This window comes from Mus caroli, unplaced genomic scaffold (genome assembly GCF_978045245.1).
Source record: "Mus caroli unplaced genomic scaffold, Mus_caroli_1 scaffold_3, whole genome shotgun sequence".
Lineage (NCBI taxonomy): Eukaryota > Metazoa > Chordata > Mammalia > Rodentia > Muridae > Mus > Mus caroli.
In genome coordinates, this window is record NW_028227258.1 from 123,180,926 (window position 1) to 123,195,187 (window position 14,262).

The following is a 14,262-nucleotide window of genomic DNA, read 5'->3' on the forward strand; positions in this document are numbered from 1 at the left end:
GCATTAAGTTTACTTCACAACTCATAAATGGCAGCACAGAAAAATAAGCAGACTTAGATCTCTAAGCTGAAGAGCATCCCTGTCAGGACCATCTGTTTGAGTGGGGCCTCTCGGTAAAGTCAAACCAAACAAAGAAACTTCAGGCTGCTTCTGTAAATACCAATCTGCTATATATTATTAGCTCAAGCAACTGAGTAAAATAAATATTGGCTCAGACATGTCATAAATCTGTAGAGTACGAGTCTAGTTAGCCTTTGAAGACAAAGTCCCGAGGGAAGCAGATATTTCTTTCCCTCTATTACAGATCCAACTTGAGGACATGCCGAGATTTTGAGGCCGTATGGCTGTTGGGTGACTTTGCTCTGTGAGCTTGGGAATGCAAGCCAGGAGACACTATTATATGGTAGGACCACCCGAGTGGCTCCTGTGAGCAATATCAGGGTTGCTCCTTTGTTCTTTGAAGTTTCTTGGGTGATATTGCTTTGCTCAGACTCCCACTCGGGAGCAGATCTGACTACTGAATAAAAAATTCTGCTGTCAGAAAGCAAAACAGGGTCCTAGCAGAGGGGTGCTCCTCAGAGACATAATAATGCCAATCAAAGAGCACAACTGCCCCAGCAGAAGGCCCTGGTGCAATCAGCCTAATGACAGGTAAATGCTGTGTGTCTATGGGTTATGTTCAGGCTGGGCTAATGTTGGGTGACCCTACAGGAAAACAATGCTTTGAAAAATCACTAGAAATGCTTTTTCCTGTCCTTACCATCGTTGTCAAATGTTTTTCTCTTCCACAAGGCACTCCTCATACTATTTCTGTTGATTTCATTGATTGGCTTAGAGAAGAGAAACCCAATTTGAAACACTATCTCCTCATCATGGAACAAGTGGAAAAAGTATAAGATATTTCACCTGTATCATGAAAGATGTATATGCAATACACAAACCCTGAACACAGGTGTGCAGGGAGCAGAGACATGGGACCCCGAAAGCAAGCTGGCTATGTATACTAATTGAATCAATGAGTGCTAGATTCAAGTGAGAGATCCTGCCTTAGAACATAAGCAATGTAGGAAGACAGTAGAAGCTGAACTTTGACATCCACTTGAAGACATAAGCACATACTGGCTCATTCACATGCATACACACATGTGCATAAACATATTTGTACACCACACACACAAGAAAAAGAGGGAAACTGAGCTTGTAGATTCGTCCTTTAGTTTCTATGACTGTCACGTAGCCACTTTCAGTGACCTGGGCGTGGATGATCTGACAACCTCTCTTCAGTGGTCCCTGTTTTCAGCTTCCACAGATTTTCCCTGTCGGGTTTGAAGCTTGGTGTAATTTCCAGGGCACAGAACTTGGCTTTGAAGGGATAATGGTTTAGTTTCTTTTCCTGGATAGATGTAATGGTCCAGGAGCCTCATTAGTTATGTAGTTATTGACTATTGTACACTACACAAGAAAGGAAGATAATTCTCTCAAGTCCGACCATCAAGGAGGTGATCCAGTGTATTTTCAGCCAACCACGTGTTAAAAGTCATGAAAATCATGAAACTTGACTTCATCTTAAAAGACAGCCTGGAGAATTCTAAATACTGCTTTCCTCATAGGAAAAATAATATGAACTCAGTATCACAAATAAAAATTTCCATTATTAACAAATACCTTAAAACAAAACTCAGTTAATTTTGACATCAGATGATGGAGAAAAATGGCTATTTGCCCATTTTTTGAAACACTTCTAAGACCACTTACTAATAATTTGCTGAGACCTGTTTTTAACCTAAGCTACAATCTCATTTCTCACTATTATAACCCTATTTTGAGAGCTTTCTTGTTCACCTTATGATTTTTACTCATTTGGGGAAGTTTTAGTAAGATCACAGATATGAATATTAAGTGTCGCTCTGTCTTGAGGAGCGTTGTGAGACTATGGAATATTTCTGAGCCCTTTGGGGAGACACAGTCTCTATTGGTGACTTTGTAAATTTTCAAACACCATGGTCCAACCAATGCATATTCTGCATTTTGAATTTTTAGAGACCATACAGACTACTCTAAATAGTAAAACAAACATTTATTTTTAATACAGTCTTTCTGGGCTAAGCCATGCTATAAAATCAACAGTTCTCTTCATGACAGTCATTAGAGACTTTCTGTAATTCTGACATCTGACAGGGCACTGTTCTATTATAATACACCAATTTCAGTTTTGCACCTGGTGCCAAGCCTTACATTAAGTAAGACTGACAAAGGATTGAAACTATATATTTTAAAGGATTTACTTTAAAGCATAATTATCTCACTTCTGAGTCAATCTGGGACATAGTTGTAAACTGGAAGGGAAATAAAGAAACATGTTAATTTATAACATATTCTTAAACAACATAAGACCAGGCAAATCAACAGAGGGCAGATGTGGCAGATATATGGTGATGCCAAAGGGAGAGGGAGAACATCTCCATGTTAAAGCTGACTCTGTGGGCGGGGCTTCTGTAGCCGATTGTCACCAGACACTGCTGGGTTTCATTTTCCACTTGTTGTAAAACTGCTTGGAGAAAAATGTCATTCTGACTGAATGCCAAGTTTTCTATGGAACTAGACATTTCTTGACAAATAAAATCTGGTTGGAAATCTTTATTGGTCATTAAGAATTCACCCTTGAGTCCTTCTAAAATCCCAGAAGAATTTGAAAGCATCTTCAAGCTAGAGTGGACTCACATTTTAACAATGTAGTACTGAAGATGGTGAATTGGAATTAAAAACACATTCTTCAGCTGTATGCAGGGCACTCCGTTGGTGGTAGAGCAATGTGGAAATAAAACTCTCTTCTAATTCTGCCACATCAGCAGAAACTTTCCTGTGGTCATATTGCCTAGACCTTGAAGCTGACATTTTATATACTTGGGGGACAAGATTGAGGGTGTCAGAGGCAGGGAACCCCAATTTCATTTCAGAAAATGGCTTGTGGTTGTTTGGGAAGGATTGGGGGTGTGTAACTGGGGGTGAGCTTTGAATTTTCAAAAGACACCATTTCTAACATTTTGAGTTAACTTTCTCTGCTTCTTGTCTGAGAAGGAGAATGAACCCTCAGCTGCTGCTCCAGCTCCATGCCTGCCTTCTTGCTGCTTGCTCTCCACCATGTTGGTGGTTTACCTTGTCCGCTTGGAGTTGCAAGCCCCCAATTCATTAGAAGGCAGAAGAGTTACATTGTAGCACGTCTTAAAGCCAGGCCCCTGTTGTCTATGGGAATGCCACTGTAAAATGCTCTACGGGAATTGTCTCCTTTGCTAAAATGATGAAAATTGGATATTAAATCTGGTCCATAAAGTCTAGGATTTCTTAAAGCAAAGTTCATCTCAAGTTGGGAAGATCCAAACATTTGTAGCAAATTGGGAAATTCTGAAGAATCTTATAACAAAGAACATGTAATGATTGTAAAAAATTCAGAATATGAGAATGTAGTTACTGGAGTCATACTCAAACAAAGATGTCTGAAGCCATTTCTGACTTCCATTGACAAAAATTGCAAAGTTACAGCAGAATCCTGCTTCGTCAATATGCCTCCATCCCCCAAGTTTATATGCACTCCAGTTGGATAGACCCAACCAGGCAATCTGAACTATCTGGACAGCTTGCACTCAGAACAACACTCTTGAACACACATTAAGGATAAATTTATGTTTAATAAAGGAAAAGAGAAGACAGATCCACTGTGTAGCAGATATATGAAAGCAAACTCAATGCTAACAAGACAGCCGCAGTGAAGTCTTGGTCACCAGCAGAGGACAGCCAAGGAAAACAGGCTGTGACATTGTGGTTTCCAAGGACATGGGGCTTTGTCTGATGACATATGTACAGTAGACACTTCTGGAACTAGATGCTGTTCCACTAAAAGCACAAAAGCACACTGACCAAACTCTACATTCAAAGGAAATTTATGACAGTCTTCAAAGTAAGCCCTGATGGCCAGGTAAGGGACATAGTTCAGGATTTAATATGTGCCTATTTCTAAATCAGTGGCATGAAATTTACAGATTTTAATCCAAACTCAGACAGTCATAAGATCCAGAGCCTTTAAATATAAGGTTTTTGCGTAAAGATGAAATAGGAAAAATTTAGAAAACCAGAGATGAGGTTTTCGGCAACCTGACCAACCACACAGCCTGACTTCTTCAATGAATCTCTATACTACTGCATGATGTAGGACCACTCCAGGGTCCTCTAAGGACATCCTATCACCTCTAACACAGCAGCAATGATAAAGGAATCATTTCCTCCCAGAATGTCCAGAACAAATGTAATAAGACACCCAGCAGCCTTGGAGGTTGGGCATTCGGCAAATGTAATGGTCAATTTAACTGGCAAGGCTAAGGGGACAGCTCAACAACCTTTCTGCTCAGTGTCCCTCCATAGTAACACTAAATGGCTCTGCATGGCTGGGGACTTTCAAGGAAAGCAGCAGGAGGTTTGTAAAGCTCTGTTTTCCTGTGGATGGCAGCCAGGATCCATTCTCCCAGCTTGTGAGCGTCCAAGCCTTCCTGGAGGCCAGTGCTGGACAAAGGTGTTCCTCCAAAGCTCATTAGAGATAGGAACATGCGCCCTGAATGAGAACCACAGTAAACAAAGCACAGACTCCTGCCTGGAAATGCTGGCTGCACAAGGCACACTTCCTTCCTAGGCTTTCACGCTTACAAAGCTCCAAGTGCAGTCTTCCTGCTCAACACAAGAAACCAAGTAAGAGAGAGGAAAGACTTCCTGCTGAACACAAGAAACCAAGTCAGAGAGAGGAGAGATGCGCTTTTCGTGAATCGGTGCTAAAGGACAGGACTCTAAAATGGTCATCCAAACAATGGACAATGGAGCTTAGGTTTTTTATTTTTGGGAAACAAAGATAAAATGACATCAGTGAAGTCCAGTCCAACTCTATGACTTTCTTGTGTTTTACTAATTGGCCTGATACATGCAGAGATAAAACTCCAAATGTCATCATACTCTGCTGAAAGAAAGAAAACACTGGCTGACCAAAGAGAAACATAACCAAGCTACACGTGCATTTAATGGGTTGTGAAGTGCCCGGAGCTGCTAGAATCCAAATTTATGATCCTTTGTGTTTCTGCAAGAAGCTGACCTTCTCTCCTCTTCCAAAGAAGCATAAAGAAAATTTTCACTCATTGTATGAAATGTACATTTTTCTAAAGTACCAAGTAACCAAGCTTCACTGGATAGAAATCTCTATGTTCACATTTAAGTGAAATTAACCAGTCTACACACACACACACACACACACACACAATGACAATCGTTTTAATGGTGTCAGCAAGTTTAGATGTCAGATGTGTCTTCTGTTTCACATTGAGTTCATGGCTGGAATTGTGTGAGGTCAGACTCAAGTCAATAGGGATTTCTCTCCATCTTGTAAGATTTAATAAATCTTGTGTTTGTGAGGTAACTCTGGGCATCTTTATAATGTTCAAATCTAGCTGATTGGATATGAATGGCAAGCAAAACCATACTTTAAAGGAATTCATTGTTGAACTCTAGAAAGCAACCACGGTATATACCCTGAAGGTATATACCATGCATGCACACATACAAATACACATAAATGAAATATCTGGTACATGCTAGCTATGCAATATATAATTCCACTATGCTATTTTCCTGTATAAGTCACTGTAAGTCTCTCGGAAACACAAACTATAACACTGAGACAGAGGAACTTCAGACGCCATAAGCGTTTGCTTCAGTATTCTTCCTCTGAGGGTGGAAGCCTGTTGCCATTTGTTGACAGCTGTCAAAGCCATTCACAACGAAGTTAAACCTCCTGTAAACTTAGATTTTTCAACACATTTCATCTCTTTGACAAAGACACAAATGTGCTACATTTCAACCCCATCCCTCTCAAGCTATAAGGTGTGGCCATTGTGTGTAATCTGCTTGTCACTTCAGTGACAGGAAGCATCCTTTTAAAACTCTTCAGCAACTTTGTCATTTGTATTTGCTTTATTCAGAATGCAAATTTTTATTTATCTTTTCCTATGTACTGTGATGTTTATGTATTTCTGTGAGTGTGATCACACACATGCCGTGTCACACACATGTAAAGGTCATAGGACGAAGCCATGTCACACACATGTGAAGGTCATAGGACAATTTTCAGGAGTTGATTCCCTCCTTTTACTTGGGAAGCCAGGGATCTAACTCCGCTCAGGTCATCAAGCTCAATGCCTTGAGCTTTCTGTTTCCATTGTGTAGAATCCTTACGCTATTGGATCTATTTGGTTTTTAATCTTTTTGCTTTGGTTGGAAAAAGTTAAAACATTGGAGAAATAACTGTTCTCTTCAGAGAATTGCCTATACTCAATTCCTACATTCCTTGACCCTTCTTGGTATCAAAAATTATCCCTTCAGCTTTCTTTTAGATGTGATAAAATATATATCAATTTCCTCAAGCTTTATTCTATAAGAAACCCAACTCAATCACTATTATCAGTAACATCATGAGGAGATATCTACACAAACAGGATGTTATAGTACAAGCTGAACTGTTGCCTAGGTTTGCTGTACCTAATACACACACACACATACACACACACACACACACACACACACACACACACACTGGGGGTGGCTTTCAACTACAAACTTAATTATAAACACAATTCTCTTATTAACATCTTTCCACTGCACTGTAATTCCAAGAATTACTTTGTTGTCATACTAAACCATTCTAGATTGCTCTATTAGATGTGTGCTTGGCCCTGGGATTGCAATAACCAGCAGGAGAAACCAGAAATCCATCTCCATGGAGATAATATCACACACAGAGCCTCATTCCACGTCTGAGAGGCATGCCTGTGATGACCTCTAGACTGGGATATTGAGATCTCAACATACTATTTACACACCAAAGACATATGATCATGTCCTTGAAATATGACCAAGGACATATTACACAGCCAATAGCTCTTCCCTTGAGAGTGATGGTTCTAAGAAACTCCCAGGTTGGGTGTTTGGGGTGATTAACTAATGAGGAACAGAACTAACTAAACCAGAGAGCAACATTTTTGTCCAATGTCAATGACAAAGAAACTAAGATTAAAAAATTTTTAGTGACTTCCAAATATAATTGACCTAGTTCAGAGAGTTTGTGATCTGAAGCTTGAATACATGTCCCCTGATTCCCAGACTGGCCTTTTCCTACCTTGTCAGAGTCACACTGGGATTTTTTTTACAGCTTGAACACCTGAGACGATGAATAGATAAGTTGCTAAGCCTCAGAGTGACTCTGCTGAGAACTCTGTAGCTCTACAGTGACCAAGTGAATGAGCTTGTCATGCACCCATCACCAAATGGCAAATAATTTTCAGTCATGTGACCTTGAAACCACATTATGAAGCTCTGGTCTTTTAAAGGTCAAAATTTTAGGCCAGGTGATGGTGACGCACGCCTTTAATCCCAGCTCTTGGGAGGCAGAGGCAGGGGGATTTCTGAGTTGGAGGCCTGTCTGGTCTACAAAGTGACTTCCAGGACAGCCAGGGCTATACAGAGAAACCCTGTCTTGAAAAACCATTTAAAAAAAGGTCAAAATTGTGTACTCAGAACCACTGTGATTTCAAAAGATTGGTTCTTATGTCTTCCTGATGGACACTGGGTGCTGCATCAATGGATTTTATTTAGTCTATGCATGTTATATATAAAAATCCAAATTATGTTTCAGAAATACATCTAAACACACAAATTATTACTTTTCTGAAATGGTTGTTTTTGCTAGTATTGAAAACTATTGTCTGAAATGCCAACTATAGAATCACTGACATACATACATACATATACACACAGATACACAGATAGATTTCACAGGACTATTTTTCCACCCAGAGAATCTTTTGGTGTTTGCTTATTTTTTTAATTTTTATCTATTCCCTTTATTTGGAGATGGTACTTATATTATAGTGTTTGTGGGGAGGTTAGAGGGCAATTTGCAGTAGTCAGTTCTCTCCTTCTAATATTGTGGGTCTGAGGATCAAACTCAGATTGGTAGCAGGTGTCTTTCTTGCGAAGCCATCTTTTTGACCCGTTGGCAATGGCTTTGAAAGAACACTATGAATGTTCCTATTTTGTCTTTTCTTCCTCTACTTGTCATCTAGCTGTCTTTCATTGACGTCCATGGTACCTCTCATGTCTCTCTGTAAATTTTCTGAAATTAGTTTGTCTCAATATTGAAAGATATATAGAAATAAAATACATACAGTACCATTCTGGTGGTTTAAATGAAAATGGCCCCCATAGACTCAAAGGCCATAGTACTATTAAGACAAGTAGACTTGTTGGATGGAGCAGGTGTGGCTTTGTTAAATGAAATATGTCACTAGGGGTGGGCTTTATTGTTTCAAGTGCTCAATCCAGGACCAGTGGCTCTTTCTTCCTGCTACCTGCTGAGCCATATCTAAAACCCTGTCTAGCACTATGCCTGCCTGCATGCCACCAGGCTTCCCAACATGATAATGAACTAAACCTCTAAACCTATAAACCAGCCCCAATTAAATGCTTTCCTCTATAAGACTTGTGGTGACATGTAATAGAAACCCTAACTAAGACAACTACATATTATGACAATAAAGAGTTTATATGATATTGTTGGTAATATATACCAGTGGTTGATTAATTAAAGCTATGGAAACCAAAATGTGAGGAATTTCTTATTCAGCTACTTCTCATATTAAATCTTAAAAATGAATGGTACAAGGCTAGAATGTTGACTATCACCTATAATTACAGTGTTCAGGAAGCTGAGGCAGGAGGATTGCACTGAATTTGAGACCAGAATCATCCATAACATGAGACCCTTTCTCAAAATATAAAATAAAATAAAGGAAGAATTTAGTACTGATTGCAAGAAAATTGTAAAGGTTTACTAATTTCCCTGCCTGGATCACAGCAATGATCTACAGTTCCTGATTGTGTTTCATGAATATACACAAATAGTACTTGATGCAAAAAGAAAAAATTTAAAACTTAAAAAAAAATGTTCTTATCACCTTCCAGAAAGTCAAAATTACAAGTGCTCATTTTCATCACTGCCCAGTATCTCCTATTACTTACTGAGAATCCATACAGCATACAGCTCCTGAGAGTCACCGTCCCCACACAGCCTCATCATAATTCATTGTCACCACCACTCAGGAAGCAACAGGTCCCCAGTGAGCCCACTCCTGCTGCTGCCAAGATCCTGCCTATGATAGCATTGGTTTTGTTTCTATTAAATTAGTTTTTACAAAAAAATATCCAGAGATTAACAAAACCCATAGAAAGGAACAGAGCTTTCTAAATTTGACGAAGGCAATAACTGACTTGTTTTTCCTATGCGATTAGATGCACAAGTTTACTAAGGGTTAGGGGGAAAACGTATTCAAGGTCCCTCATTCACTTGGTTGGATCTGCCTTCTTCTGTACTCGCCTGGCTCAGGGCCACCTTCTGTGGATCACACTCTGACTACATTTGTAGTTCACAGCTCCCAACTTATTTCTTCCTTTTGTTGTGACTGCTCCAGCTCCGGCAGGTCACTGGATTATATCTTAAATATTCTTCTTACTACAGTATAGCCTTATTTAGGAAAAGAGGGGGCACTCGTATGAAATACCACTGAGGAAAAGTCGGTCATCTGCAAGACACAGGGCTACTGTTCCTATTCAGGGTTTTGTTTTAAATCTTGCCTTGTTTCTCCTCAACAAACCCTGGCACAATACTGTTGCCTGCTCCTTCCCAAACTCAATACAGGTTGCTGGGTCTCTGAATATGCGAGCAGGGCAAAGCTGGGCTTCCCATGAAAATCAAGTCAATGACCTGCCTCGTTGGCTTCTTGGGAACCAAAAAACAACCATAATTTTTCATCCGCTTCGTTCTCAGGCGTTGTCAGTGCTCACTCAGGTTGTAATGCAATACACAACGCGTCAATTCCCCCAAAGCCAGTTCACCATGCATGATTTAATTACAGGCATTGGACAAACTCTCTCCACCTCTTCGAGCAAAAATTCATTGACCTGACTCCGAGAAATATTTCCTTCAATAGCGTGCATTATCAGGATTATCCAATCAAGGGGAAGAAAATGAGGTGGTGTCAACATTGGTTTGTTAAGAAAGCCTAAAGTATGACCATAAAAGTCTTTATCAGCAAACTGCTGATCCTGAAAGACCCAAATTCAGTCAACTGACAGTAAATTGACAGCCTCTCTATTTCCCAGCCTGCTGCACCCCAACTGGAAAAACAACAAAGACAGGGAGCGCTGCAGCCACTTTTATTCAAATCCCTCACACTCTGCAGTTGGTGTGGAAGTCAGATATACAAAATTATGCATGGTTTTGCAGAATTTGCATGTAAAAGATTGCACAGAGGCTTCAATGCAGGTCGCTTCGCTGTGACCATAGAAACATCAGAAAAGTTAGAAAATTCAGTCCACTGAACTTCAAATGACTTTATTAAAGTGCCACTAATCAGAGTTAAAAGACAGAAGGTTTTAGTGTCTGCGCCAACAAAGTGAGTAACTCCCAAAGTCTAATGACCAACTAAGAAAGCATTACTTAAACTATAAGAAAAGGGGGTGAGGGGAACTTGCTGGAAGCAAATTAAATAAGAAAACCTCCCTTGCCTTCTCCCAAAGACTGATCTCACGGAGGGAGGACAGCCCACTGACTGTATGATACAGCAGAGGGTGTTGCTCTCTGCCCCTGCACCCCCAAGCTGAGAAAGTCCACCTGGTTAACATCAGAGGCCAGCTCTACATAGATTTGCTCAGCGGATGCAAGTCAGATTTAGAGAGATCCACAGCTGCACCGGAGGCAAATATAGTCAGGTTTATACACCCCATTCCTGCTGAATCACGGGTGGAAGAAATTCCAGCATGCAGATGTGAAGCCAAGCTCATAAATAATGCATGGAAGATAGGAGGTGCATAGGCAGAGAAAAGCTGTAAGGTATCACTAAAAATAATCCGAAATATTACCCTTATTTAAGTGCTAGTTATGGGGAAAGTTCTGGACACCAGAAAAAAAAATTACAGGAAAGCAACTTACTTCAATGAAAATAATACATATCACCACCATTTTTTCTCCTTCCTTCTCAGTCATTTACAAGAACTCTTCCTTGTGTGTTTCTCTATGGCCTAAATTTGTAGTTATCCGTGGAAGAAACATGGACTGGCCCAAATTGCAAACTCGGCACCTGAAATGCCCAGTTCATCAAGGCAGAAGATGATTTGCACACTCAGTGTTCCCACCAGGATGTTTTCTCAGCTCAGCAACTGTAAACACATACTTGTTGGTCACTCACAATGCTTCAGCCTGCTATAACTGGACTACGGTAAGGCGTTTGTTACCATGAATAGTCTGCACTGTGACCAAAGTGCATGCAGACTGCTCACGTTAAGAAGATGTATAGCTGCCTATCTATACATGGATGCAACATGGGTCTTCTACAGGCTACAAAAGTACAGCAAGGCCCATGAACTTGTTCACAGTTGACCTCTGTATGTTTGTATCTTTGTATCTACTTAGCAGTCAGCACTGAAGACATGAAGAGCCCAGGGATGAAGAACGACATGAGGTCAAGGAGACGGTAATTTTGGAGGGGAGGTGGTAGAGATGGATTCTGTAATTCTATGCAGTAGACCTAGCACTTGTAGTGATAACAAAATTATTTAAATTGAGGTCATTGAGGGACAAACTGGTTCTATCTGGATAGTAACCAAGGATACCTTCCAAAGCAGTGTGCATAGGGAAAAGCAGTAGGAAGGGATCTTCCTGGGAGGGAGTTTAGTGAGGTTTGCCATCATAAAGCCAAGGGGAGTCAAGGCTCCTGCTGTGGGAATTTTAGTAAATAAAACTGTGGGCTCTACTGGCCAGTCTACCTCAATGAGCTTGCAGAAGAAGGGATTAATCAGCAAGAGGCTCCTTCTCTTTCTAAACTATTGGTAATGGGGTGAGTACACTGTCAAAGCCATTTACCTAACTAGTTTCCATCTACATTTTTTTCTAACTAATTGAGAAATCCATTCAGCATAGGAAACAGAATCAAGGATGCATACGATAGAGTAAACTGATAAACTTCCAAGGTAGATCCAACTCCAGGGCCATATGTCACACACATCCTTTGGGCATGTTCTGCCCAACTTATAGCACTGCTCAATAGACACTAGAAAAATCTACATTATAGCAGTTGAAACAGAAGTTTCCAGAGCTGTAAAATTTTAAATTGATCAGTTTTGCAAGGAAATGCACCCAAATGCCCTCTTCTGGCACTTCTAAATCATATAAGAAGCTAAACCTTTGCCAATTCTGTTACATGGTATGACCACAAGATCAGTGCAATTTCTGTTGGTTGTTTTTGCTTTGTTTGCTTATGCTTTATTTTGCATTATTTCAGGGTGGGCTCACCTTTAAAGATACCTTTATACTTTCATGACATTGATATTATCATGAGAGAAATCTTCTCTGTAGGAGACTTTCAAATTAACATACTTAAGAGTCTATCTAACTTGTTTCTTATGTGTTCCCTCACTGGTCTACATCATATGTGCTGTTAACATCTTTCTATAGTGCAGCCTTCCACAGGTACTCTCCACACATGTGATGTTTTTAAGTTACTGTCATTATAGGACAGTTCATCTAGCAGACAACCCTGACAAACTCAGATCTTAATCCTTCAGCTCTACCCCACCAGAGACGCACCTCAAAAAGGTTCTGCAATCTTCCAAAATAGCAACACTAACTGTTTGAAAATCTTCAGGGGACATCTCTAACTTTATGTTTATAGAAAGTTTGTGTGTGTGTGTGTGTGTGTGGTGTCCATCCACAAGATTTTAAACCAATGTGTCTGTATTTATGTATGCAATCACTATGTGTTGTATATCTGCAAGGAAACAGCTTAATAACAGATGTGACTGTTCTTGCTAGTTGGAGAGGTGGCCTACATCCTATGTCTTAGGAAAAGAAAGATTTTGCAAGTATAATGAGGTGATTTATCACACTGAACAGGATTTGTTGTCTAATAGAATACGTAGAAAATCAAGGCAGGTAATATGCTCACCCTTCCACTCCAATGAGGACATTTCAGAATGGTGATCTTTAGCATACCAAAACAGGAGGACACTTAGAAAACACAGACTCAGACACTTGACTCCAGTACAAAGAAAACCACAAAGAAAACATCTCATACAGCAAAAATAGAGTGTCCCGGAACACTTCAGGATACTGCTGTGAAGACATCAACACACTTTAGACTCTCTGTTTAAATTAATACTTACCGTTAGATAGAGTCCTATTACAGCTCCTAATATGGTATAAAAGTAAAGGAAAATACGTCATGTGCTAGTGTACTCAATTAAATAACTACAACTTCCAAACCATACCCTCAAAGTTAATTCACTTGTGCTAGTAAGAATAATAAAACACAATGCTATATAAAATAAAAAATGCAATTCAGTTATTTTTCAAAAAATAATTTTTACTACTCCATCAGATCCATATGCTGATCAAAAAACATAAAGAAAGAGATTGAAAATTATCCTAGAGTTTTGTTTTAGTTCTGAATAAGCAAATAAAACAATTAACTGCAAATTCTAATGTAATTTTTAAAGAGCAGGTTAAGTAAATTCAGTCACCCTAAAGTGAGTTTTGTGGGAATTGGTAGTCTTCATATTATTCTTTCTGTTTTTCTTGTGATGATCTTATCCTACCTGGTTAGATAGCAATAGAAAGCCATATTATATATACATATATAAAAATATATTTATATAAGTGTATATATAAATATAGATGCATATATATATGTATATAGATGATATAGATAAGGTTCATATGTTTTGAACAAGAAATAACAAAATCTTATTTCTCATTAGTGACTGCATGAAAAATTTGTATAATAGTAGATCACTGAAAAAGTGGTCAGGTTTCCACTTTGACTTAAAACATACAAATAATGTTTATAATTCCAGTAATAAAGCAGATATAAATTAAAATAATGCTCAAAAATTTAAATGTCAGAGGCGAGTATAATGAAACCTCCAGATAATCATATTTTATAATATAAATCACTTGAAATGTTATTCATAATTGTCTGAGCCTAATAAAACTTTTACTCATGAAATATCTTATTTATATGAATTCATTTGCATAAAATTATCTCAACTCTATGCCTTAAGTTTATCAACTCTAATTATTATTATGGAATTTTAGAAGTTCATAGACTAATCACTAGAGTC

General features: G+C 39.1%; 1 protein-coding gene across 1 annotated transcript in view; it reads right to left on the minus strand.

Annotated features, from left to right (window-relative positions):
• The window catches only part of Fat4 (FAT atypical cadherin 4), a 128,028-nt gene that overhangs the window by 90,202 nt on the left and 23,564 nt on the right, over positions 1 to 14,262 (minus strand). The window lies entirely within an intron of this gene.